Source organism: Mustela lutreola, chromosome 10, assembly GCF_030435805.1.
Source record: "Mustela lutreola isolate mMusLut2 chromosome 10, mMusLut2.pri, whole genome shotgun sequence".
Taxonomy (NCBI): Eukaryota; Metazoa; Chordata; class Mammalia; order Carnivora; family Mustelidae; genus Mustela; species Mustela lutreola.
Window position 1 is genome coordinate 107,102,026 of NC_081299.1, and position 26,872 is coordinate 107,128,897.

The 26,872-nt window shown below is 37.1% G+C and overlaps 1 pseudogene; it reads right to left on the reverse strand.

The window, feature by feature from the left end:
• The window catches only part of LOC131810562 (proline-rich protein 9-like), a 69,899-nt pseudogene that overhangs the window by 42,492 nt on the left and 535 nt on the right, over positions 1-26,872 (reverse strand).

A 26,872-nucleotide genomic window follows, 5' to 3' on the forward strand; every position in this document is an offset into this window, starting at 1 on the left:
AGAGAACGGTACCATTCTGAGCATATTCACTGGCCATAACATAATTAGCCAACATATAGTATACCATTAGTCTCAGATGTAGTGTTCAGCTTTTTATCAGTTGCATATAACACCCAGTGCTCAGCACATCATGTAAGACATGATTTCTAAATCATGTTTCAACTCCCCCCAAAATAATGGAGAATAATTCTTAGAGCTGAATGATAATTAAAACACATATTACAGGGAAAAAGAAAGTGAAGCTGTGTTTCCAGGCAAATTTATAGATATAAGTGCTTTTTCTACATAAAATAAAGGTGGGGAAAGTAGTAAATATACATCTCAAAGATTTTTGAAAAGTGCAACAGAACAACAACAACAACAAAGATATTTAGAATACAATCAGGGTACAGTGAAATGGAAAACAAAGATACAATTGAGAAAAATCAAGAGAGCCAAAAATTTGAATTTTGAGAAAGCAATGAAAACTTTGTCTCTCTACCCTAGGACCCAACAATTGCAATACTAGATATTTATACAAAGGATACAAACATAGTGATTCAAAGAGGCACATGCATCCAATGTTTATAGCAGCAATGTCCTCAATAGCCAAAATCTGGAAAGAGCCCAGATGTCCATCAACAGATGGGTGGATAAAGATGTGGTATACAATGGAATATTACTCAGCCATCAAAAACCATGAAATCTTGCAATTTGCAACAATGTGGATGGAATGGGAGGGTAATATGCTAAGCAAAATAAGTCAATCAGAGAAAGATAAATAGCATATGATTTTAATCATATGTGGACTTTAAGAAACAACACATGAACATAGGGAAAGGGAAGGAAAAAATAAAATAAGATAAAAACATAGAGGGAGGCAAACCATAAGAAACTCTTTTTTTTTTTTTTAAAGATTTTATTTATTTATTTGACAGACAGGGATCACAAGTAGGCAGAGACACAGGCAGAGTGGAGGAAGCAGGCCCCCTGCTGAGCAGAGAGCCCGATGTGGGGCTCGATCCCAGGACCCTGAGATCATGACCTGAGCCGAAGGCAGAGGATTAACCCACTGAGCCACCCAGGCACCCCACAAGAAACTCTTAACTCTAGGAAAACAAACTGCTGCTGGGGTTGGGGTAATTGGGTGATGAACATTAAACAAGGACAATTGATATAATGAGTACTGGGTGTTATATGCAACTGATGAGTCACTAAATTCTACCCCTGAAACTAATAATACACTATATGTTAACTAAACTTATTTTTAAATTAAAAAAAAATTAAAAGTCTGGATCTTTGGGAAGATGAAAAGAGAAAAAGAACAATCAATAGTAATCAATATAAATTAAAAAAATACCTGATATGTATGTATGGTATCTTTTTTTTTTTTAAAGATTTTATTTATTTGAGAGAGGGAGAGAGCAAGAGAGAGATTGATGGAATGAGTGAGGGGAAGGTCAGAGGGAGAAGCAGACTCCCTGCAGAGCAGGGAGCCTGATGTATGACTCAGCTCCAGGACCCTAGAATCATGACCTGGAGGCAATGGCAGACACTTAACTATTGAGCCACCCAGGCACACTGTATGTATGATATCTTAAAACTAAAAATAAATTTCCCCTTTTCCTACTTTTTACAGAGTAACACAAATGATACATACTCTTAAGAATCCCTGTGAAACATTTATTTACCAAGAACTTTTTGGTCATTTATTTGAAAATCAATTTTACTGTTTAAAGCAATTTTACCATTTACCATTTACTTATAATTTAATCCATTCTCATTAAGATGGGGTTGTTGTAAGATAAACTCAAAATGGATGAAAGACCTCAATGTGAGACAGGAATCCATCAGAATTCTAGAGGAAAACATAGGCAGTAAACTCTTCGATATGAGCCACAGCAATTTCTTTCAAGCTATGTCTCCGAAGGCAAAGAAAACAAAAGCAAAGATGCACTTTTGGGACTTCATCAAAATCAAAAGCTTCTGCACAGCAAAGGAAACTGTCAAGAAAACAAAGAGGCAACCCATGGAATGGGAGAAGATATTTGCAAATGACAGTACAGACAAAAGGTTGATATCCAGTATCTAAAATGAACTCTTCAAACTCAACACACACAAAACAGACAAGTATATCAAAACATGGGCAGAAGATATGAACAGAAACTTCTCCAATGAAGACATACAAATGGCTATCAGACACATGAAAAACTTCATCATCACTAGCCATCAGGGAGATTCAAATTAAAACCACATTGAGATATCACCTTACACCAGTTAGAATGGCCAAAATTAACAAGACAGGAAACAACATGTTTTGGAGGGGATGTGGAGAAAGGGGAATTAATCCTCTTATACTGTTGGTGGGAATGCAGGTTGGTGCAGCCTCTTTGGAGAGCAGTGTGGAGATTCCTCAAGAAATTAAAAAGAGAACTTCCCTATGACCCTGCAATTGCACTCCTGGGTATTTACCCCAAAGATACAGATGTCGTGAAAAGAAGGGCCATCTGTACCCCAATGTTTATAGCAGCAATGACCATGGTCGCCAAACTGTGGAAAGAACCAGGATACCCTTCAACAGACAAATGGATAAGGAAGATGTGGTCCATATACACTATGGAGTATTACGCCTCCATCAGAAAGGATGAATACCCAACTTTTGTAGCAACATGAACGGGACTGGAAGAGATTATGCTGAGTGAAATAAGTCAAGCAGAGAGAGTCAATTATCATATGGTTTCACTTATTTGTGGAGCATAACAAATAGCATGGAGGACATGAGTTAGAGAGGAGAAGGGAGTTGGGGGAAAATGGAAGGGGAGGTGAACCATGAGAGACTATGGACTCTAAAAAACAATCTGAGGTGTTTGAAGTGGCGGGGGGTGGGGGGGAGGTTGGGGTACCAGGTGGTGGATATTATAGAAGGCACAAATTGCATGGAGCACTGAGTGTGGTGCAAAAACAATGAATACTGTTATGCTGAAAAGAAATAAAAAAAAAAAAGTTGGGGTTGTTGTTGTCTGAAAAGGCAGGAAATTAGGCTGAATCTGAGGCATTGAGGAAAGAAATAAAGAGGAGTAGTGGAGCCTGTTGTGTTATTCAGTTGTCCCACCATGTACTGAGGCAGGGATTTTGCTCACCAACAATGGAGGATACGATAGCCATGAGAGAAGACAAGATTCTCTTATCAAACATATCTAATCCACGTGGGGATGAAACTTGAAGTAATGTCCCCTGAATCTTCCCTTAATGCTTTTCATTTTTGGCACAATAAAGAAAATGAAGACCTAAACATGTATGACAGTCTTTTTGAGCTAATAGTGTTGGTACTTACAAGAGTCAGTAATATTTATGAAGCAATAGTAAGTTTTGGCTTAAAAACTCTTAAATGAATAGCTGTTAGAAATAATCACTAGATTACTGAAATGGTAAATTCTTATTATCTAATATAACCAAAGTACATTCACTTAAATTTATGAATTAAAATTTATAAATTATAATAATTCTATAATAAACATGGGGATGATGAGCAGGCATACTGCCATGTGGATTGTAACCTACACTTATAGGGCTTATATTTTCAAATATGTAGAAGATAACATGGTTCCAAGTGGCCCAAGGACCAGTACTGAAATGTGTTTACCAAGGATAAGAGACACCAAATACAGTTTATGGGGGTATTCTGTCCTGAGGGTGTAGTGTATGACAATAGAGACAATGTAGTCATTGACTCTGGGTGTTCATTTGTCTTTTATATATGGATAAGGCTAAGGAGAAGAACTTGTAGCCTCATCTGGGCCAAATAATTGTCAATAAAAGGAGTGGTGGAACCAGCAGTTACAAGAACAGCTAGTAACAGAAGGAAAAGTGTGACCAGGTGATACACTTCAAGTACTCACAGCATTCTTTTCTGAGAGAACAGAGCTCAAGCCCAGATAGATGGAGGGATACATGTATGACACCAGTTTTCTTGTGCAGGTAGGCAATGGAGTGAATGGGAGTAAGCTTCGGGACATCTTCCGGAACCAGAAAGAAATGGCCAGTTAGAGGATTTTCCAATTCTCCAAGTGGAATAAGAAACTGTAACAGCCAAAGATAGCAGAGCTGTAGGGAGTCACTGAAAAACTGTGTGGAGGATTCTGGAACAAGTATTTCAGAGTGAGTATTCAGTACGTTTTGGGAAAATAATTACCCAGGTTGTAGGGGGAGGTCATCAAGATAACATGACCACAAACTGACCCAAGAACTGGACCTGGGCACTTGGAGGCTCCTCATCTCCTGCCCTGTCCTTGGTGTGTGGGTTCTGTTTGCCTTCTCTATTCCCAAAAGTTGCTCCAAGGACAGTCTTGAGATGGTGATGTCATGTTGAGACATTTGGCTGTTATATCTGACAAAACCCAGTAAGAGCCTCTACATAAAACTTTTAAGATTTGACTGGGTGGGTGAGAAAAACCACTTGTCTTGCAGCTGTCCAAGACAAGTCTCTAAATAAGATCTTAAAAAGGGGGGGGGCACCTGGGTGGCTCGGTGGGTTAAAAGCCTCTGCCTTCATCTCAGGTCATGATCCCAGGGTCCTGGGATCGAGCCCCGCATTGGGCTCCCTGCTTGCAGGAAGCCTGCCTCCCCCTCTCTCTCTGCTTGACTCTCTGCCTGCTTGTGATCTCTGTCTGCCAAATAAATAAAGAAAATTTATGGGCAAATAATCTTCAACAAATCAGGAAAAAATACACAGTGGGAAAAAGACAGTCTCTTCAATAAATGGTGCTGGGAAAACTGGACAGCTATATGTAGAAGAATGAAACTTGACCATTCTCTTACACTGTACACAAAGATAAACTCAAAATGGATAAAAGACCTCAACATGAGACAGGAATCCATCAGAATCCTAGAGGAGAACATAGACAGTAATCTCTTCGATATGAGCCACAGCAACTTCTTTCAAGATATGTCTCCAAAAACAAAGGAAACAAAAACAAAAAGTAGGGACTTCATCAAAATCAAAAGCTTCTGCACAGCAAAGGAAACAGTCAAGAAAACAAAGAGGCAACCCACGGAATGGGAGAAGATACTTGCAAATGACAGTACAGACAAAAGGTTGATATCTAGGATCTATAATGAACTCCTCAAACTCAAAACACACAAAACAGACAATCATATCAAAAAATGGGCAGAAGATATGAACAGAAATTTTTCCAATGAAGACATACAAATGTTTATCAGACACATGAAAAACTGTTCATCATCACTAGCCCTCAGAGAGATTCAAATTAAAACCACATTGAGATATCACCTTACACCAGTTAGAATGGCCAAAATTAGCAAGACAGGAAACAATATGTTTTGGAGGGGATGTGGAGAAAGGGGAATTAATCCTCTTATACTGTTGGTGGGAATGCAGGTTGGTGCAGCCTCTATGGAGAACAGTGTGGAGATTCCTCAAGAAATTATAAATAGAACTTCCCTATGACCCTGCAATTGCACTTCCGGGTATTTACCCCAAAGATACAGATGTAGTAAAAAGAAGGGCCATCTGTACCCCAATGTTTGTAGCAGCAATGACCATGGTTGCCAAACTGTGGAAAGAACCAGGATGCCCTTCAACAGACGAATGGATAAGGAAGATGTGATCCATATACACTATGGAGTATTACGCCTCCATCAGAAAGGATGAATACCCAACTTTTGTAGTAACATGGACGGGACTGGAAGAGATTATGCTGGGTGAAATAAGTCAAGCAGAGAGAGTCAATTATCATACGGTTTCATTTATTTGTGGAGCATAACAAATAGCATGGAGGACATGTGGAGTTAGAGAGGAGAAGGGAGTTGGGGGAAAATGGAAGGGGAGGTGAATCATGAGAAACTACGGACTCTGAAAAACAATCTGAGGGGTTTGAAGTGACAGGGGGGTGGGAGGTTGGGGTACCAGGCGGTGGGTATTATAGAGGACATGGATTGCATGGAGCACTGGGTGTGGTGAAAAAATAATGAATACTGTTATGCTGAAAATAAATAAAAAATAAATTTAAAAAAATCTAAAAAAAAAAAAAAGACAAGTCTCATAAGTAAATTCCCTTTTTCATTAAAACTGTGCTAATCAATCTGCTGTGGTCTATTTCTTTCCCTGCCCTCCAAGTATGGGGGCTGGTTTGATGATACCCAGGAAGCTCCCTAGGAAGTTGCAAACCAACACAGGCACACCATTAAATCTACTGGCTAATTCTCCCTATAGGTGAACTTCTATGAACATCTGCATCTGTTTCCTTCAGATTCCCTGAGACACAGGATGGCATCTGATCATCAGCAGAAGCAGTAAAAGTGACCCTACCAAATATCTCAGCTACCCCCACTTATGTGTTCTCAGTTGTGGCTTCTTCAAAGTGCCCACCTGCGTGCTGCTTTGCTACTTTACTTAGTTTCCTCAGCTGTGCCAACAGAAATGATTTCATATGCAACTTCCCCCAGACCCCTACCTGCCAGCAAGAGGCCCTCCTAAGAGGAAGTAACAATTGCAGAAGCCATGGTGGGCAGAAAGTCTCAGAACAGATGGCCCCTCCTCTCATCTGTCCTTCAACATTTTGGCCCCTATTCTTTGATAATACTTGAAATGGAGGTGGATTCTTTCCTGGAATTCATAACTGTTCTTTGAAAAACCATGCCATACTTTCTGGGAGACACTCCAAAAGAAGTATTTTTAGCATTGCTAGAGCCTCAGAAGCAATAGCAGCAGGATCAAGTCCACATTTATTCCATTGTGCAGGTTGGGAGTATGAGGTCGAAGGGGTCACAGGAGTGTGGGTTGTGGGCTTCTTTAATGCATCATATATTTCATGGTGAAAAAAAGCCCGTTTTTGTATCTTCCATTTGTCAGAGACAATGGTGTCTCTAATGACCCCCTGTTTCTATTAAATTATTCTGCCTTCCACAGGTTTCCCGAAGTCTTTATAGCATGTACTCTCTAGTACATTCTTCAGATTTTTAAAAATCTCATTTATCCATGGACACTGCTATGTTAAATTTCTCATGGTTTTCAAGGTGTTTTGAGCTATCTGTTCATATGTTTATATGGAAGGAAAATCACCTCTAAAGAGAGTTCATACACATTTCATGGCACATCTTAAAGGTATTTTTACTTCAAGTATTCTATTGAGTATTGTGTTTTATTGTTACCTGGAAGACTCATGTAATAGTGTATACTTATAGTAAAATGCTTTAAATAAATCTTTTATTGAAGTGTAGTATGCATAGAAAAAATACATAAATCATGAGTATATAGCTTAGTGAATTTAACCAAGGTAGACATACCCATACAAGAAGTAACTACGTTGAGAAACAGAACATCAACAGGATTATGGGAAACTTTCCCAGGCTAGCTCAATTCACCCACACTTCTGCCATCAAATACAGCCATTAACAATCCTTATTCAGACTTCTTGAGTTATTTCTTTTAGAAAACATAACTGTACTTTATGCTTTTTTTTTTTTTTTTTTTGGTCTTGGCTTCTTCCATTCAATTTCTTGGGTTCCTGAAAACTGTCATCTATAGCAATAGTTCTTTGGGCCACAGAGCTGTGCAGTATTTCATTGTATGACTGTGACACCACTGTTTAAATCTAGTGTTAATGAATTTGGGTTTTTTTCCAGTTTTCAAGTATTAGGAAAGGTGCTTCTGTAATTGTTCTTATATACAGCTTTTAGTGAACATATGTGCACTTTTCTATTAGCTGTACATGTAGGAGTATAACTGCTTCATCAAAGGTTTAAGAGACAGCCACACAACTTTCTAAAATGGTTAAGCCAGTTTATATTCTCATCAGCATAGAGTTTTGGTTGCTTCACACCCTTGCCAACACTTGACATTGGTGTCTCAATTTTAGCAATTTTGGTGGGTTTGCAGCCAGAGGTCCGTATAGCTTCCTCCATGATTAATAATATTGAGCCCCTTTTAATTGGCCATTATAATAACATTTTTGTGAAGTGTCTGTTGTAGAGTTTTGACCATTTTATTGAACTGTTGCCTTTTGTTCTCATTCATTTGCAAAATTAATTAATATATTGACCTTTGAGTGATATATGCATTTCAAATATCTTCTTGCACTATACGGATGATTTTTTTTTTTTTTTTTACAATATCTTTGATGACACTGATCTCACATTTTTTTAAAGTAGTTTAATGTTTTTCCTTTATGGTTCTTTCTCTTTGTGTTCTATACAAGAAATATTTGCTTACCCTAAAGACAAAGAAACATTGCTCTAACTTTTCTTGGAGAATCTATATGCTTCAACTTGCACATTAAAAAAAAATCAAAAGATTTTTATTTATTTATTTGACAGAGATCACAAATCGTGGAGAGACAGACAAAGAGAGAGGAGGAAGCAGGCTCCTACTGAGCAGAGAGCCTGGTATGGGGCTCTATCCAAGGACCCTGGGATCATGACCAGAGCTGAAGGCAGAGGTTTTAACCCACTGATCCACCCAGGCTCCCCTCAACTTGCACATTTAAAACTAGTCCTTCTGGGATTTATTTTATGCATTATATGGGATCTGAAACAAAATGAATTTCCTTCCATATGAATAATCAATTAACCCACAATTATTCATTAAAACACTGTCTTTATCCATATGCTTCACTGTCATGTCTATAATAAATCAAGTGACCATATGTGTGTTCACCAATTTCTAGATTCTATGTGGTTACATTGGTCATTTTGTCTTTCCTTGTGCTCATATCATGTTGTCTTAGTTACTGTGGCTTTGAAATAATTCTTGATACATAGCATTGTAAATCTTCCAACCACGTTCTTTTTCAAGAATGATTGGCTAGTTCTTGGTCTTTTAAATTCCCATATATTATAAAAACAAGTTGTCAGTTTACACACATACACACCCATTTACTTGACTTTTGACTAACATGTCTGTTGTATTCATAGATTTATTTGAGAATAGACATCATTACAATATGGAGTCTTCTAATTCATCAGCTTTTTTTTTTTTAAAGATTTTATTTGTTTGTTTGACAGACAGAGATCACAAGTAGGCAGAGAGGCAGGCAGAAAGAAAGAGAAGAGGAAGCAGTCTCCCTACTAAGCAGAGAGCCTGATGTGGGGCTAGATCCCAGGACCCTGGGATCATGACCTGAGCTGAAGGCAGAGGCTTTTAACCCAGTGAGCCAGCCAGGTGCCCCTAATCCATCATCTTTTAAAATTTCTCTGCAAGCTGGTGCAGCCACTCTGGAAAACAGCATGGAGGTTCCTCAAAATGTTGAAAATAGAACTGCCCTATGACCCAGCAATTGCACTATTGGGTATTTACCCTAAAGATACAAATGTAGTGATCCAAAGGGGCACGTGCACCCGAATGTTTATAGCAGCAATGTCCACAATAGCCAAACTATGGAAAGAACCTAGATGTCCATCAACAGATGAATGGATCAAGAAGATGTGGTATATATACACAATGGAGTACTATGCAGCCATCAAAAGAAATGAAATCTTGCCATTTGCGACAACATGGATGGAACTAGAGCGTATCATGCTTAGCAAAATAAGTCAAGCAGAGAAAGACAACTATCATATGATCTCCCTGATATGAGGAAGTGGTGATGCAACATGGAGGCTTAAGTGGGTAGAAGAAGAATAAATGAAACAAGATGGGATTGGGAGGGAGACAAACCATAAGTGACTCTTAATCTCACAAAACAAACTGAGGGTTGCCGGGGGGAGGGGGTTTGGGAGAAGGGGGTGGGATTATGGACATTGGGGAGGGTATGTGATTTGGTAAGTGCTGTGAAGTGTGTAAACCTGGTGATTCACAGACCTGTACCCCTGGGGATAAAAATATATGTTTATAAAAAATAAAAAATTAAAAAAAAAAAGAATCAGAAACTGAAAACAAAACTTTGAAAAAAAAATAAAAAAAATAAAATTTCTCTCAATTATAGTTTGAAGTTTTCAGTTAAGAGGTGTTGCATATCTTTTGTTGGATTTACTCATAAGTATTTGATTTTTTCAATGTTATTATAAGTAATCTGTCTTTAAGTTTCTATTTAATTATTGGTATTGTAGGGGAAAAAAATCTTCTATGCTTTAGGTCCTTCCAGCTAGACTAAGGATTGAATCAACATGAGACAGGTTAACAGGAGAAAAAAAAGCCAAAATTTTATTATGTGCACACAGAAGTCCAGGAATGAAATTTAGACCTAAAGGAATAACAAAGGCAGGCAGTTTTTATACTTTTCAGACAAAGAGAAAATTTATCTGTGAGGCATTGACAGAATAAAAAAAAAAAAATCCTTAACTCTGGGAGCCTCCATTAGTAAAGAATTCTAAACAGAGCTTTGGCAGGGATAGTAAGTTAGCAAAAAGGCACAAAGGTTGTTCATAAACCTTCTCTGCTCTAAATTTCCCACTTCTAGAGATCAAGGCATCTCTCTACCCCGGCTACAGGGAGGGTACATTTCACATGGATATTTATTTCCTGCTTTCAGGTAGGTGTAGGAGAGTCTGAGTGTCCCAGCATTGGCTCTTTAGTCACTTTTGGTTAAAATAATCAGTATGCCCAAGAGGCACATTTTAGGGCAGTCTGACCTTGGCCCATATAGCCTATATACAGAATTAATTTTTTATAGTTGTCTACTTGTATATCATGATGAATTCACTTATTAATTCTAATTGACTTCACTGTAAATTATTTTGGATATTCTATGTGCACGATTAGGTGTTCTGTGAATAACAAAACTTTCATCTTTTTCTTTTCAATCCTTCAATTCTTTTTGTTTGTTCCTTTGACTGTCTATTTTGCTTATTGCACTCACCAGAATTTCTAGTCAATGTTGAAGAAGTTGTGATATTGGAGATCTTTGCCTTATCCTTAAAGTTGGAGGGAAAATATTAGTCAATTCACAATTGCACAGGATTTATTAAACAGATATTCTTCATCAGATTAATTAAAGTAAGATTAATATGATTTCTTAAATGTCTGAAAGAATTTTCTTTTGAAGTTATTTAATCCTGGCAGTTTTTTAAATTTAATTAGTGACTTAATTTCTTTAGAGCTATATAACTGTTAGAATTTTATATTTCTTCTTGATCACTTTTGGTAAATTGTGATCTTCTAAGAATATGTTGATTTTTATCTACATTTTAAATTTATTGGATATGATTCCTTACAACAGAGTTGGCAAACTTTCTATAAAGGAGCAGCTAGTAAATGTTTTTGTTTTGAGGACAATCTGGTCTCTGTTTTAACTGTTCAACTCTGCTTAACAGGAAAGCAGCCCTAGACAATATACAAATGAGTAGGTGTGGCTGTCTTCCAATAGAATTGTACTTACAAAAATATTTTTTTAAGTTTTAAAAAACAGGTAGCAGGCTAGATTCAGCTCATGGGGTATACAATATCTTCCTACATTTTAAAGATCTGTTTTCTTTTTCATTTCCAACATTAGCAATGTGTGCTTTCTTCTGTTTTTACTGATTAGTTTTCGTGGAAGTCTATCAGATAAGCAAGTCTTTTCAAGCAATCAGTTTGTGTCTTTGTTAATTTCCTCTGTTCTTCTTTGCTGGTGTTTAACTTGCTGCTCCTTTACTAGCTTCAAAGAATGCTAGGATATTGCTGACACTGCACACAAACTTTGATTATTGATTTTCCTGCTTCGTTGATCTAAATTATCATTTATAGGTATATATTTCTCTTTAGTCACTACTTATTTGTGTTTCATAAATCTCGCTATGCTTTAATTTTACTATTATTCAGCTAAAATTAAAAAAAAAAAAATTCTACTGTGATTTTTCTTTGACTCAGGGGTTATTTAGAAGTGTATTACTGTACTTCCAAACAATTGAGGATTTTCTAGTATATTTTATTTTTTAAGTTTCTAGCTTTATGCTAAATGGTTATATAACATTCTGAATGATTCAAGCTTTAACATTTTGAGACTTAGCTTATGCCAGTTCTTCTCAATCAGTGTATAGCTTCTGACTTCCTTCTCTGAGGTCTGACTCACTTCTCTGAGGTCTGACTCGGATAAGCCAGGTTTCTACAGTGTCAGTGGAAGTGAAACTCCTCTTCTACATCTGATACCCATTTATATTTCCTCTCTTGCCTCTTTTTAGATTGACTGTTATTATTCCTCCCTTCCCAATGGCTAGTAGAATTTTTAAATAATTCTTTTAAAAAGCACTATAAAAATCATAACAAATGTCCTTGACTTATAATCAGTATAATTATGAGTATTTATACTCTTTCTCAGAAAACAGTGGGAACCTTGAATGCTTTACTTTTGCTAACTTAACTCCAGGTTCTTGAGTTATTGTTGTCATGTAATTTAATTATACATAAATTTTAAACCTCACACATCATTATTAACATACTGTGAGCATTTATTTACATTTATCGACACCTAGATTCCATTGCCTTCTATTTCTCATTTTCTGCTAGGAAGAGTTTCCCCTCACCTCTGTATTTGGGCCCAACTTGGAGGGGTTATTGTGATGCAGAAATTCTTTTTTGGCCCCTACTTGCTTACTGAGCTTACCATTTGTGAATCCAGTGTGGGCATCCCCTCTTCCAAGGCAGCTGGTCATGAGGAGCTCCATGTCAGCCAAAGAGGAGGTGTTGGTGAAGGTCTCAGGTCTCAGGAACCAACACTGGCTGGGCCATTGTAGCAGTCACCTGTGGGATCTTCGCTGGATAACACCTGCTCCTTCAGCTGACTTAGTGCCCCAGGATATGTTCATATATCTTTAGGGACCAGGTTGGCAATAGCCTTTTGCTCTGAAGGGTTTGGGGCACTAAACTTGAAGACACAGTGGTATCTCCATTGTCATGGACAGCAGCCATTTTTGGGAGCTGTGTTCATGTCACTGTGATTCAGCTTTAAGAAACTGATTCACAAATTCTGGATAGAAGTCAGGCCTTTATTTAAGAAATTATGTTTTTAGGAGTGCTATGAGGATATGTGGAGTCCTTTTCTGTTAGGGAAACTCCCTTGGTGTGTCCAAGAGTCTTTGGCCCACTCATTATGTATTCAATTATGATGCTGTGGTATATAGTTTCTTGTTCTTTACCTGTTGAGAGTGGTAGCTTTATTCCTAGCCATCATGACCAATACTGATTTTACATAAAACACATTGTTTCCTGGCATGGGATGGTGTCAGGTACCTGTTTTCCTGAGTGGGAGCTTAGATGGTTCAGTGTTTCTTCCCTGTCTGAGCTCACCTGAAGAACAAGGGGAATGATTGTTCTTTCTTTGCCTTGCTTGAATTTCTTCTCCTTTTGGAACAGTACATTCTAGGAAAGAGTTTTGGTCTTTTCAGTTGATCAAGTAAATTCTAATAGGGTTATTTCTGAGTACGAGGGGAGAAAAATATATTACATCATTCATGAATTAATTCACTAAACCTTTATTCAGTGTCTTAGTTTTCAAATTGTATTCTAGGTCACATGGATATATCCGTTAGAGATGAACAAGTTCTCAGCTCTGCCCTCTGGAGAGTACATTTAGAGGTGGTGGTACAGTGTCTCTGTATTTGACTTGTGGGGTATATAAAGAGAAGATATTCAATAATAGACAATATTAAACATGAAATTCCTTGCTTTGATGGACTTATAGTCTAAGTTTGGAAAGAGTAAACATACACCCAGTCTGGCAGGCATTAGACCTCTTCATTCTGCTATACCTGTTTCCCTTATAAATCCACACTCAGGCATGTATGTGTCTGTGTGTGAACATAAAATATCATTTTACAGTTTTTGTAGGTTTTGTGCATTTTGGAACTTATTTTATTCCTGGAGTCAGGACATCCAGGGCATGAGGTATGTACAAAGTGAGATTCAGTGACACTGAAAAAATTTTCCTTCAACTTTGTTAGAGACATATGAACACCCCCCAAGATTGACTACCAGCACCATATTTTCACATGCCACATTCCTCTGAATGGAACACAGATAATACTCTAAATTTGGAAGTGTAGTTTCAGCAAAGCTTACACCATTGTGGCTATATTTTGGATTTGCCAGAACCCCAAGACCTTCTGCCTTCATGTTGTCAAGCCCCGACCCAGGGCTGGCACTCTAGGTTCTCCTTGTGATTTTTGCATCCTGACCAAGGTAATAGGCTGGTTCAAATGTCTACTAGGGTAAATTGTAATTCAATTGGTCACCTAGCATGACTGTGCAACTTTTTCTGTGTGTTACAGTTTCATTGGCCACCTGTGTGTGGCCAGGCCCAACCTTTGCCCTTTAAAACTAGTCTGTGAAACAGATGCAATCCTGGGCACTGAGACTGAAGAGGAAGCAGCCTGAGGAAGAATGGGCTGTAAGTATGATTTGGAGAGATACCTAGGGTGGGCCAGGTACCTCAAAAATAACATTACATGGTTATGGACATTGGGGAGGGTATGTGCTATGGTGAGTGCTGTGAAGTGTGTAAACCTAGCGATTCACAGACCTGTACCTCTGGAGCTAATAATACAGTATATGTTAAAAATTTTTAAAAATTAAAAAAAAATAACATTACATGAATACTCAATCACCATCTGCTCTAAAAAAACAGGTGAATATGATTTCCCAGGATCATTTCTATTTGAGGCATGCTGATGTTATTTATTTAAAATCATTCTGGTGGAAGAAAAAGACTATTATAAATAATTAATGACTATTATAAATGATTAATAATTAATAATTATAAATTATCCTTATCTAATATATGGAAGTTGCTAAATAGAGAGTGTTATATATTATTTTGGCTTATTTTATAGTATATTTTGTTAAAGTTCACATGAGAAAAAGAATAAGAAGTTAAAAGGAGAGGATTTGGGATGTAAATTGAGTGAGACAAAAGGAATCTCTTCTACTCTATGAAATTTAAGACACAGTATTCCGTGGAATTTCAGCCTTGTACATTAAATCACAAGCCCTTTGAGGCCATAATCTGGGGCTCAGCAATTCTCTTGGAGTAGTAGTTGGGCCCTTTCCCAAGGAAGCTTATTTAGATCCCTAATGGGATCTTCAAGGGACAGAATGTTGAAAAAAGGTTTTTAAGGAACTGATAAGAATATTATGAATTGGAAGATGAACCATGAGAGACTATGGACACTAGCAAACAAACTGAGGGTTTTTCTGGGTGGTGAGGGTGGTGGTGATGGTTTAGGTCAGTGATGGGTATTAAGGAAGGCACGGATTGCATGGAGCACTAGGTGTTACACGCAAACAAGGAATCATGGAACACTACATGAAAAACAAATGATGTATAGTGACTAACATAATAAAAAAAAGAAAGAGGATACACAGTTCATAAAAAAAATATGAAACAATGTGCTATTTTGAATATAATGATAATAATTAAAAAAAAAAGGAGAATAACATGTTCTTCTGAGATTCTTTTTTAACCAGCCAACATTTTTTTCTTTTAAAGAAGAATGGAATTTTCTGTGGTAAATGTTATGATGAAAGCAATTTTGCCAATGAAAGACAAATTGGTGATCAGATGTTAAAAAGGAAGAGAGGAAGAGCTTGGTAATTTCATAATAATCATATTTTGAGATCAATGAACACTCTTGGAATTGAAGTAATGCAGGCTCATCTCATTAGATGGGCTTTGACTTGCTCACAGTGCAGGAAAGTTCCTCCTGTTAATGTAGATGGAAGGGTTTTTTTTCTTTTTTTTTTTTTTTCAGATTTCCCAAGACACAGGTCTTGGTTTCTCCTTCCTATGTCAAAAGTATATAGTCTCATGGAAGCACTCACAATGCAAATGCCCTTTCTCTTGCTAGATTGCAGTAACCACCTCTATAGACACTCAGTTGTGCCAACAGAAATGAAGCCTTCACCCTGTCTGCATAAGTATCTGCTCAAAAGCAAATACATTTCAGATTTATTTATTTATTGTTATACAATTTTATTTAGTTAGCCACTGTACAATACATAATTAGTTTTTAAAATTTTATTTAATGTTTTCAGTGATCCAAGATTCATTGTTTACGAACAACACCCAGTGCTCCATGTGATATGTATCCTCCTTAATACCCACCACCAGGCTCACCCATCCCCCGACCTCCCTTCCCCTCTAAACCCACAGTTTGTTTCTCAGAGTCCACAGTCTCTCATGGTTCCCCTACCCCTCTGATTTCCCCCAATTCACTTTTCCTTTCCTTCTCTTGATGTCCTCCATGTTATTCCTTATGCTCCACAAGTAACTGAAACAATACGATAATTAACTCTCTCCACTTGACTTATTTCACACTGCATAATCTCCTCCAGTTCCATCTATGTTTTTTTTTTAAGATTTTATTTATTTATACGACAGACAGAGATCACAAGTAGGCAGAGAAGCAGGCAGAGAGAGAGGAGGAAGCAAGCTCCCTGCTGAGCAGAGACCCCAATGTGGGGCTTGATCCTAGGACCCTGGGATCATGACCTGAGCCAAAGGCAGAGGCCTCAACCCACTGAGCTATACAGGTGTAGTTCCATCCATGTTGATACAAAAGTTAGGTATTCATCCTTTCTGATGGAGGCATAATACTCCATTGTATATATGGACCATATCTTCTTTATCCATTCATCCATTGAAGGGCATCTTGGCTCTTTCCAAAGTTTGGTGATTGTGGTTATTGCTTCTATGAACATTGAGGAACAGATGGTCCTTCTTTTCATTACATCTGTATCTTTGGGCTAAGTACCCAGTAGTGAAATTGCAGGGTCATAAGGTACCTTTATTTTTAATTTCTTAAGGAATCTCCACATTGTTTTCCAAAGTGGCTGCACCAACTTGAATTCCCATCAACAGTGTAAGAGGGGTCCTCTTTCTCCACATCCTCTCAACACTTTGTTATCTACTGTCTTATTAATTTTGGCCATTCTAAATAGCATAAGATGCTATCTCAATGTGGTTTTGATTTGAGTCTCTCTGATGTCTAATGATGATGAGTATTTTTCTCAGGTGTCTGTTTGCCATTTTTATGTCTTGTTTGGAGTAGTGTCTGTTCATGTCTTCTGCTCATTTTTTTTTTTTTTGATGTGATTATCTGTTTTTTTGAGTGTTGAGTTTGAGGAGTTCTTTATAGATCTTAGATATCAGACCTTTGTTTTGCTTTTGATGCACAGAAGTTTTTTATCTTGATGAAATCCCAAAACTTCATTTTCACTTCTGTTTCCTTTGTCTTTGGAGACATATCTTGAAGGAAGTTGCTGTGGTTGATGTCGAAGAGGTTACTGTCTATTTTTTCTAGGATTTTGGTAGATTCCAGCCTCATGTTGAGGTCTTTTATCCATTTTGAATTTATCTTTGTGTATGGTGTAAGAAAATGGTAGAGTTTCATTCTCCTATACATAGCTGTACAATTTTCCCAACACCATTTACTGAAGAGACTTTTTTCCACTGTATTTTTTCCTGCTTTGTTAAAGATTATTTGACCATAGAGTTGTGGGCCCATATCTGGGCTCTCTACTCTGTTCCACTGGTCTATGTGTCTGTTTTTGTGCCAGTACCATGCTGTCTTGGTGATCACAGCTTTGTAGTAAAGCTTGAAATCAGGCAATGTGATGGTCCCAGTTTTGTTTTTCTTTTTCAACTTTTCCTTAGTGATTCAGGTTCTTTTCTGGTTCCTTACAAATTTTAGGATTGTTTGTTCCAACTCTTTGAAAAATGCCAGTGCAATTTTGATCAGGATGACATTGAAAGTATAGATTTCTCTAATTAGATTCTCTAATAAATATTTTAACAATGTTTATTCTTCTGATCCATGTGCATGGAATGGTCTTCCATCTTTTTGTGTCTTCTTCGATTTATTTTATGAGTGTTCTGTAGTTCCTCAAATATAGATCTTTTACTTCTTTGGTTAAGTTTATTCCCAGGTGTCTTACAGATCTTGGGGCTATAGTAAATGGTATAAATCTCTAATTTCCTTTTCTATATTTTCATTGTTAGTGTATAAGAAAGCAACTGATTTCTGTACAGTGATTTTGTATCCTGTCACATGACCAAATTGCTGTGAGTTCTAGTAGTTTGGGGGTGGAGTCTTTTGGGTTTTCCATATATAGTATCATGTCATCTGTGAAGAGATAGAGTTTGACTTCTTCTTTGCCAATTTGAATACCTTTTATTTCTTTTTGTTTTCTGATTGCTGTAGCTAGGATGTCTAATACTATGTTGAACAACAGTGGCGAGTGTGGGCATCCTTGCCATGTTCCTGATCTCAAAGGGAAGGCTGTCAGTTTTTTCCCATTGAGTATGATATTCACTGTGGGTATTCCATAGATAGATTTTATAAAGTTGAGGAATGTTCCCTGTATCCCTATACTTTGAATCCTTTTAAACAGGAATGGATGCTGTATCTTGTCTAATGCTTTTCTGCATCAATTGAGAGGACCATGTGGTTCTTCTCTCTTCTCTTATTGATTTGTTCTATCACACTGATTGATTAGTGAATGTTGAACCACCCATGCATGCCAGGGATAAATCCACCTGGTCATGGTTGATAACCTTTTTAATGTACTGTTGGGTCCTATTAGCTAGGATCTTTGATAATCTTGGCGTCCATATTCATCAGGGATATTGGCCTGAAATTCTCCTTTTTGGTGGGGTCTTTGCCTGGTTTGGGGATCAGGGTAATGCTGGCTTCATAGAAAGAGTCTAGAAGTTTTCCTTCTGTTTCTATTTTTTGAAACAGTTTCAGGAGAATTGGCATTATTTCTTCTTTGAATGGTAGAATTCTCCAGGGAAACTGTCAGGTCCTGAGCTCTTGTTTTGGGGGAGGTTTTTGATCACTGCTTCAATCTCGTTAATAGATATTGGTCTATTCATGTTGTCAGTTTCTTCCCAATTCAGTTTTTGAAGGTTATAGGTTTCCAGGAATTCATCCATTTCATCTAGGTTGCTTAACTTTTTGGCATATAACTGTTGATAATACTTTTTGATGATCCAAGATGAAAGAATCTAGAAAGACTTCAAGGCACTTGATTGCAAGACTGATGAGTCATGATTTTAGACAAGAGGTTTTGAGAGCAGCTAGAGGGAAGAGATTTCTTATGGACAGAAGAAGGTCCATCAGAATAATGTCAGACCTGTCCACAGAAACCTGGCAAGCCAGAAAGTGCTGACAAGACATATTTAGGGCACTAAATGAGAAGAACATGCAGCCAGGAATACTTTATCCAGGAAGGTAGACATTCAAAATGGATGGAGAGATAAAGAGCTTCCAAGACCAGCAAGGTTTAAAAGAGTATGTGACCACCAAGCTGGCACTATAAGAAATATTAAGAGGGATTCTATAAAAGAAGAAAGAACCCAAGAGTGTCCTAGAAGAGAAATTTACAGACAATCTAGAGAAACAAGGACTTCACAGGCAACATGATGTCAATAAAAGCTTACCAATAAATACATTGTACTGGAGATTTACGTTGTTCAACATGAACAACATAAACACTCCCATAAAACGGCACAGGGTTGCAGATTGGATAAAACCACAGGACCTGTCCATATGTTGTCTACAAGAGACTCATTTGGAAACTAATAATACATCCAGACTGAAAGTGAAGGGATGGAGAACCATCTTTCATGCCAAAGGGCCTCAAAAGAAAGCTGGAGTAGTGATTCTCATATCAGATAAATTAGATTTTAAGCTAAAGACTGTAGTCAGAGATACAGAAGGATACTACATCATTCTTAAGGGTCAGCCACCAAGAAGATCTAACACTTGTAAATATTTATGCCACCAATATGGGAGCAGCCAACTACATAAGACAATTGTTAATCAAGATAAAGAGTCATATTGATATGAATACATTAATAGTAGGGGATCTTAACATGCTACTTTCAGTAATAGATCATTGAAACAGAAAATCAATAAAGAAACAAGAGCATTGAATGGCACATTGGACCAGATGGACCTCATAGATATATACAGAATATTCTACCATAAAACAACAGAATACTCATTCTTCTCAAGGGAACTTGGAGCTTTCTCCACAATAGCCCACATACTGGGTCACAAATCAGGGGTCAACTGATACCAAAAGGTTGAGAGTATTACCTGAATATTCTCAGACCACAGTGCTTTGAAACTAGAACTCAGCCACAAGAAAAAGTTTGGAAGGAATTCAAACACTTGGAAGCCAAAGACCACCCTGCTTAAGAATGTTTGGATTAACCAGGAAATCAAATTAAAACTTGAACACTTAATGGAAACCAAGGAAAATCAACATGATACTTCCATCCAAAAATCTATGGGATATGGCAAAGGTGGTCCTAAGGGGGAAATACATAACCATCCAAGCCTTGCTCAAAAAAATTGAAAAATCCCAAATGCACCAGCTCTCTTTACACCTTAAATAACCTGAGACTCAGCAACAAATTAAGCCAACTCCACACACAAGAAGGGAAATAATCAAGATTAGAGCAGAGATCAATGAGATAAAAACTAGAGATACAGTAGAATGTATCAATGAAATTAGAAGTTGGTTTTTTGAAAGAATCAAAAGATTGATAAACCATTGGCCAAACTAATCCAAAAGAAAAAAAGAGAAGAACCAAATCAATAAAATTATGAATGAAAAGGGAGAGATCATGACTAATACCAATGAAGTAGATAAAACAAAGATTTTATTTATTTGACAGGCAGAGATCACAAGTAGGCAGAGAGGCAGGCAGAGAGAGAGAGGGAGGAGGAAGTAGGCTCCCCACTGAGCAGAGAGTTCCATGCGGGGTTTGATCCCAGGACCTGGAGATCATGACCTGAGCTGAAGGCAGAGGCTTTAACCCACTGAACCACCCAGGCACTCCTACATGAAAGATTCTTAATAAAACATGAGCAAATAAAATCCGTTAACTTATGAGAAAGATTATACAACATGAGCAAGGGGATTTATCCCAGAAATGCAAAGTTAGCTTAACATAAAGAATCAACCAACATACCATAGCAAAAATACTATACTCATAGGATAAAGGACAAAAAAACACATGGTTATCTCAATAAACTCAGAAAAAGCATTCAACAGAATGCAACAACCTTTCATCATTAAAAACAAAACAAAACAAAACTCAAAAAAACCTTCAAATATCTTCTACCTGATAAAAGTCATCTGTTAAAAACCCATAGGTAACATCATGCTTAATGGAGAAAGACGAGATTAATTCCCACAAAGATCAGGAATAAGACAAAGATGTGCATTCTTGACATTTTATTGAACTACTAAACATTGTACTGGGGATTTAGTTAGGGGAATTAGACAAGGAGAAAATTACGCAATTAACCAAAAACGCATTTAGGTTGGAAAGGAAGATATAACACTATTTCTATTCATAGATGGTATGGTCTCATATGTAGAATATCCTAAGAAATTCACACACACACACACACACACACACACACACACACACACACACAGTTAGAACTAATGAGAAAGTGCAGCAAGATTGTTGGATATAAGACTGAGGTAAAAAAAATCAATTTGTATTTCTACACATAATGTGAAAGTGAAAATAGAACAATTATTTTCACAATAACATCACAAAGAATAAAACATTTAAGAATAAAATCAATAAAAGAAGTGCCATACTTGTACACAGAAAACTATAAACATTATTGAAAGAAATGAAAAAAAAATATATAAATAAATGAAAAGATTTTCTGTGTTCATGGTTTGGAAGACTTAATATTGTTAAGATGGCAATGCTCCCCAAATTTGATCAATGGACTCAACACAATTCCTATCAAAATCCCTTAGAAACCACTTTTGCAGAAATTGAATGCAGGTCCTAAAGATCAAAAGGAAATGTAAGGGACCCAACTAGTCAATACAGTCTTGAAAAAGAAACAGTGAATTGGAGGATTCATACTTCCCCCAGCTTTAAAACTTACTACAAAGTTACAGTACTCAAGACAATGTGATACTATGTAAGGAGAAAGTCCAGAAACAAATCTTTACATTTATGGTTAATTATTTTTGACAAAAGTGACAGAAGAATACAATGAGGGAAAGTATAGTCTTTCAACAAATAGTGTTGGGACCATTGGATATCCATATGTAAATAATAAAATTGGACAGTACCTCATACTATGCACAAAAATGAACTCAAAATGGACCATAGATCTAAATGTAAATCCAACAACTATGAAACTCTTAAAAAATGTAAGTTTGAATCTTTATTGCTTCAAATTAGGCAATGGTTTCTTAGCTATGACTCCAAACCCACAAGTGACAAAAGGAAAGAAAAAAAGAGATAAATAAGACCTTGGAAAACTTAGAAATTTTTGTGCCTTAAAGGACACCACTGAGAGAGTGAAAGACAACCCATAGAATAAGAAATATTTGTAAATCATTTTTTCCAGAGTATATAAAGAACACTTAAAACACAACAATAAAATGAAAAATAGTATAATTAAAAGTGGGCCAAGACTTTGAATAGATATTTTTCTTAAGATGCTATACAAATGGATAGTAAGTAATAAGTACATGAAAAGATGTTTTCCATCATTACTTGCTATAGAAATGCAAACCAATTAAAACCATAACACAATACCATTTTATGTCCACTTGGATGGCTATAATTAAAAGACAATAAGAAGTGTCACTGCAGATGTGAAGTTAGAACTCTTGTACATTGTTATTGGGAATGGAAAATTGTGCAGCTGGTTTGGAAACATTTTGGAAGTTCCTCCAAAGGTGAAGCATAGAGTTACTATATGACACAGCAATTCCACTCCTAGCTATATATCTAAGCAAATTGAAAACATATATTCACATTAAATTTGCACATTCATATTCATAACAACAATATTCATAATGGGTAAAAAATGGAAACAACCCAAATGCACATCAGCTGAAGAATGTGGTATGTCCAAGTGGTGTAATATTATTTGGCAATATAATATTATTTGAAATACTAATACGTGCTACAACATGGATCAATCTTTAAAAGATTATGATAAGTTAAAGAATCTCATACAGAAGTCCAAATATGCCATTACAGGAAGTGTCCAGAATAGGCAAAGATATAGAGACACAAAGTAGGCTAGTATTTCCCAAGGGCTTGGGGGAAAGTGACAGTTTATCCATATAGAGAAATCCAAGTATTTTGAAATTAGACATTGATGATTACTGTACAAATGTACAGACCTTCCAGGCACCTGGGTGGCTCTGTTGGTTGAGCATTGACTCTTGAGTTTGGCCCAGGTGGGGATCTTGAGGTCATGGGATTGAGCCCTGTGTTAGGCTCCATGCTCAGCAGGGAGTTGGCTGGAGCTTCTGTTTCTCTCCCTCTGCCCTTCCTCCCTCTCACATGGGTGCTCTCTCTCTCTAGGATAAATAAATAAATCTTAAAAACAAAACAAAAAAGAAATAACTACAAGCCTTCCTTATGATGGGGTTGTATTCTAATAAACCTTTCATAAACTGAAAATGCTATAAGTTGAAAATGCATTTAATATACCTAACCTACTGAACATCATAGCTTAGACCAGCCTACCTTAAACATGTGTAAAACATTTATATGAGTCTACAGTTGGACAAATCATCTAACACAAAGACTATTTTATAGTAAATTGTTGTAGATATTGTAATTTATTGAACACTGTACAAATGAAAAACAGAATGGTCATATGCATGCAGCATGTTGTCAGTGTGTTGGTGTTGACTCTTGTGATTACATGGCTGACTACAAACTCCGACTGCTATTGACCAACATCACAAGAGAGTAGGTACTGCATTTCTCTAGCCCAGAAAAAGATCTAAATTCAAGATTTGAGGGATGGTTTCTACTGAATACATTATGGCTTTTGCACCACTGTAAAATAAAAAACTTGTCACATTGTAAGTTGGTGACTGTCAGTCTTGAAACATATTTTTTTCTAAAAAACATATTTTTTTAGAAAAGGGTAAATTTCATTGATGTGAGTTATATTTCAATAAAGTCATTTAAAAAAAGAAAAATTGAGTTTATTTTCTTTTCTCAAACAGGAATACAAGGGAATGGGGGGAAATCAGGAATCTGGAAAGTTGGAAAAGTCAGTTACTTTTAGATACTTAATAGAAAAAGATAAAATTAAGAGTGGTTTTGAGAGGATTAATATTCAGGTTTGCATCCAAGATTAGATTAAGGTTTAATATGCTACCACTTCAGTTTATTTTTCCAAATAGTGTCAGAGAAGCTACAGTTGATAAACATTAAGAAAAGAATAAGAGGGGGCGCCTGGGTGGCTCAGTTGGTTAGGTGACTGCATTCGGCTCAGGTCATGATCCTTGAGTCCTGGGATCAAGTCCCGTGTCAGGCTCCCTGCTCAGCAGGGAGTCTGCTTCTCCAGCTGACCTCTCTCCTCTCATGTTCTCTCTCTCTCTCAAATACATAAATAAAAATCTTTAAAATAATAAAAGCATAAGAATAAATAAGATAAGCATAAGAATGTTTTCTGGAAAAGTGTATGCCTTGGTGGCTCAGTTGGTCGAGCATCCAACTCTTGATTTCAGCTCAGGTCATGATGTCAAGGTTGTAAGATCAAACCCCACATAGGGCTCCCCACTCAGTTGGAACTCTGCTTGAGATTCTCTCTCTTTCTCGCCCTCTGCCTTTCTCCCCACTCTCTCTCTCTTTCTAAAAATCAATCAACCAATCAATCTTCAAAAGGAATGTTTTCTGGGAAAAAAATTTTGGATATAGTTACTCCTAATAGAATTTATTGGAAGCAAATAGATTAGCAGTCTATGAAGTTTTTGAGGAATCATATCTTCAAAGTAGCCACAGACTGGATTTTATATAAAACAAAATATGTTTCTAAAAGCCTTAAAATCACACTTGGTTAGAAAGTGAGATACCAAGTTTACTTAAACAAGGAGAGCACTATCCACAACACACACTTAGTATTTGATCTTGTAAAAAGAATAATCCTACCAACAGCAGAATGATGGTCCATGAAGAAAAAAGGAGTACCTTCCAAAGAGCAGAATCAAGACCTTATCATAGGTCTTCAGTCACTTCTGGATGTTGGAGTCTGGGAGCGAATGGCTTCACAGTGCCTGCACAGCTGAATGTCAGAATACTAGGGCCTACTGATATCATTTGTCTCCCACTATTTCTTCTTGCATATGGCAATTTCTCTTTAGCTTTCATGTACCGATGTCACCATTGGATGATGGATAACAGGAAGAAATGGTTCATCTGTTTATCTCATAGTTTACTGAATCAGTAAGAGCCCTAAGAAGACATGGTAGAGAGAATTTCATATCACCCAGAAACTTGAGATTTTGACTCTAGATTATGTTTATTTTCCCCCCTCGTTGGGGGGTTAAGTTCTGCTTATGAGACACAAGGATTAAATGGATATTTTGAGGATCAGAAGCATAGCCTGTGGCAGAGCTTGAAGGGTCTACCAGAGCCATTTTCCTCTGCACACGGATATACTACCCATTTTTTGTAGTATATCTCTTTGTGGGATATACAGGACAATGTGACCAAGCCCCACCTAAGTCCTTCTTATGCACGGAATGGATGTACATCATCACTGGTTCCAGGTGTCCTCCCCATACAAGGTGATTTCCATGCTCTTGTACCTGAATTTAGAGAAGGGCAAGGCACTCAATGATGATGAGGCCACGTGTGGGAGGAACCTGGCTCCCTTTATGACTAAATGGAGCAAAGACTTGGCCAACCCATACTGAATTTGGACATATGTAAGAAATAACTTCTACTGGGCTGAGACGCAACAACTGTGGGAGGGAGGATGTTTGTTATAGCAGTTAGTCTATGATGACAAATAAACATAGCATGATATAAACACATTTTTCTGTTTGTTTGGTTAGTTGTTTCTGGTACTAGGAAGCAGTATTTACTTGAATATGACAGTAGAGTTTATCTACCAATTAAACAAGAAGACTTTTAGGATCATAAGACTTTTAGGGTGAATATTTTCAAATAGATGCTATAATCTTAAAGATGTAATCAGGTAAAAACATTATGATCAAAAATAGCAAAACTGCTTGAGTTCTACCAAATGCTCATGGTTTGTTTATTATTTCTTAGGAAAATGTGTCTCTTTTCATATTGCTGCAGGAAAATTTGCTTTTTCTTTCAATAACATAAAAAAGAAACATACTTTTAAAAAATGAATATATACACATATATAAAAATATACAGTTGACATTTCTATACTCTAAGAAGATGGGATGTTGGGCTTCATAGTCCTCACTCTTCATGACTCCTATCATATCATGTGTGATGTGAACAGCTTCCACTTGGGAGATATAGAGGATGAGCTCTTGTGTTACTCTGGGAGACTTTCTCACTACCATGCATGAGTATGTCAATTTGTTTGTGTGACTAGTGAAGCAGGAAATGAAGTACACCTCTCTAGAAAACTGGAAATGCCCAAAGAAAGCACCATGAATCTCCATCATCTTTCTGGAACAGAGTGGGCACTCAGTGAATGAAAGAGGATTGGTTGAGATAACCAAGTGGAGGCTCCAAGTCTTTGGATATATTTGAGAATTTGAATTATGGTTATCAGGAAATGAGAGGCATAGTAATATATATAGAAACAACATCCTTTGAAATGATCGGGAATTAGCTGGATAAGTCAGCAATCTGGAAGCTAGATTTGGGGGCAGAAAATCAGAGTCAGCTTGGACAGGTACTAAACAAGATCCTAATGTGACTCACTGAGATGAAGAGGAGCCCTGCTCCAATCCTAGAGGTCCAAAGCATCAAATTATTGGTGGCACTGCACAACCTCCAATTGCCCACCCAAGAAGGATCCATGGGGCAAACCACACCCTCCTCCACAAACAATCAGGACCAAATGCCTCTGAGTGAGGCCTGTATATAGGTCCTACTAACCTGTATATAGGTCCTACTTCACAAAGGAAAGGAAGGCATTGGGTCAGACCACTGTACATAATTAGGAA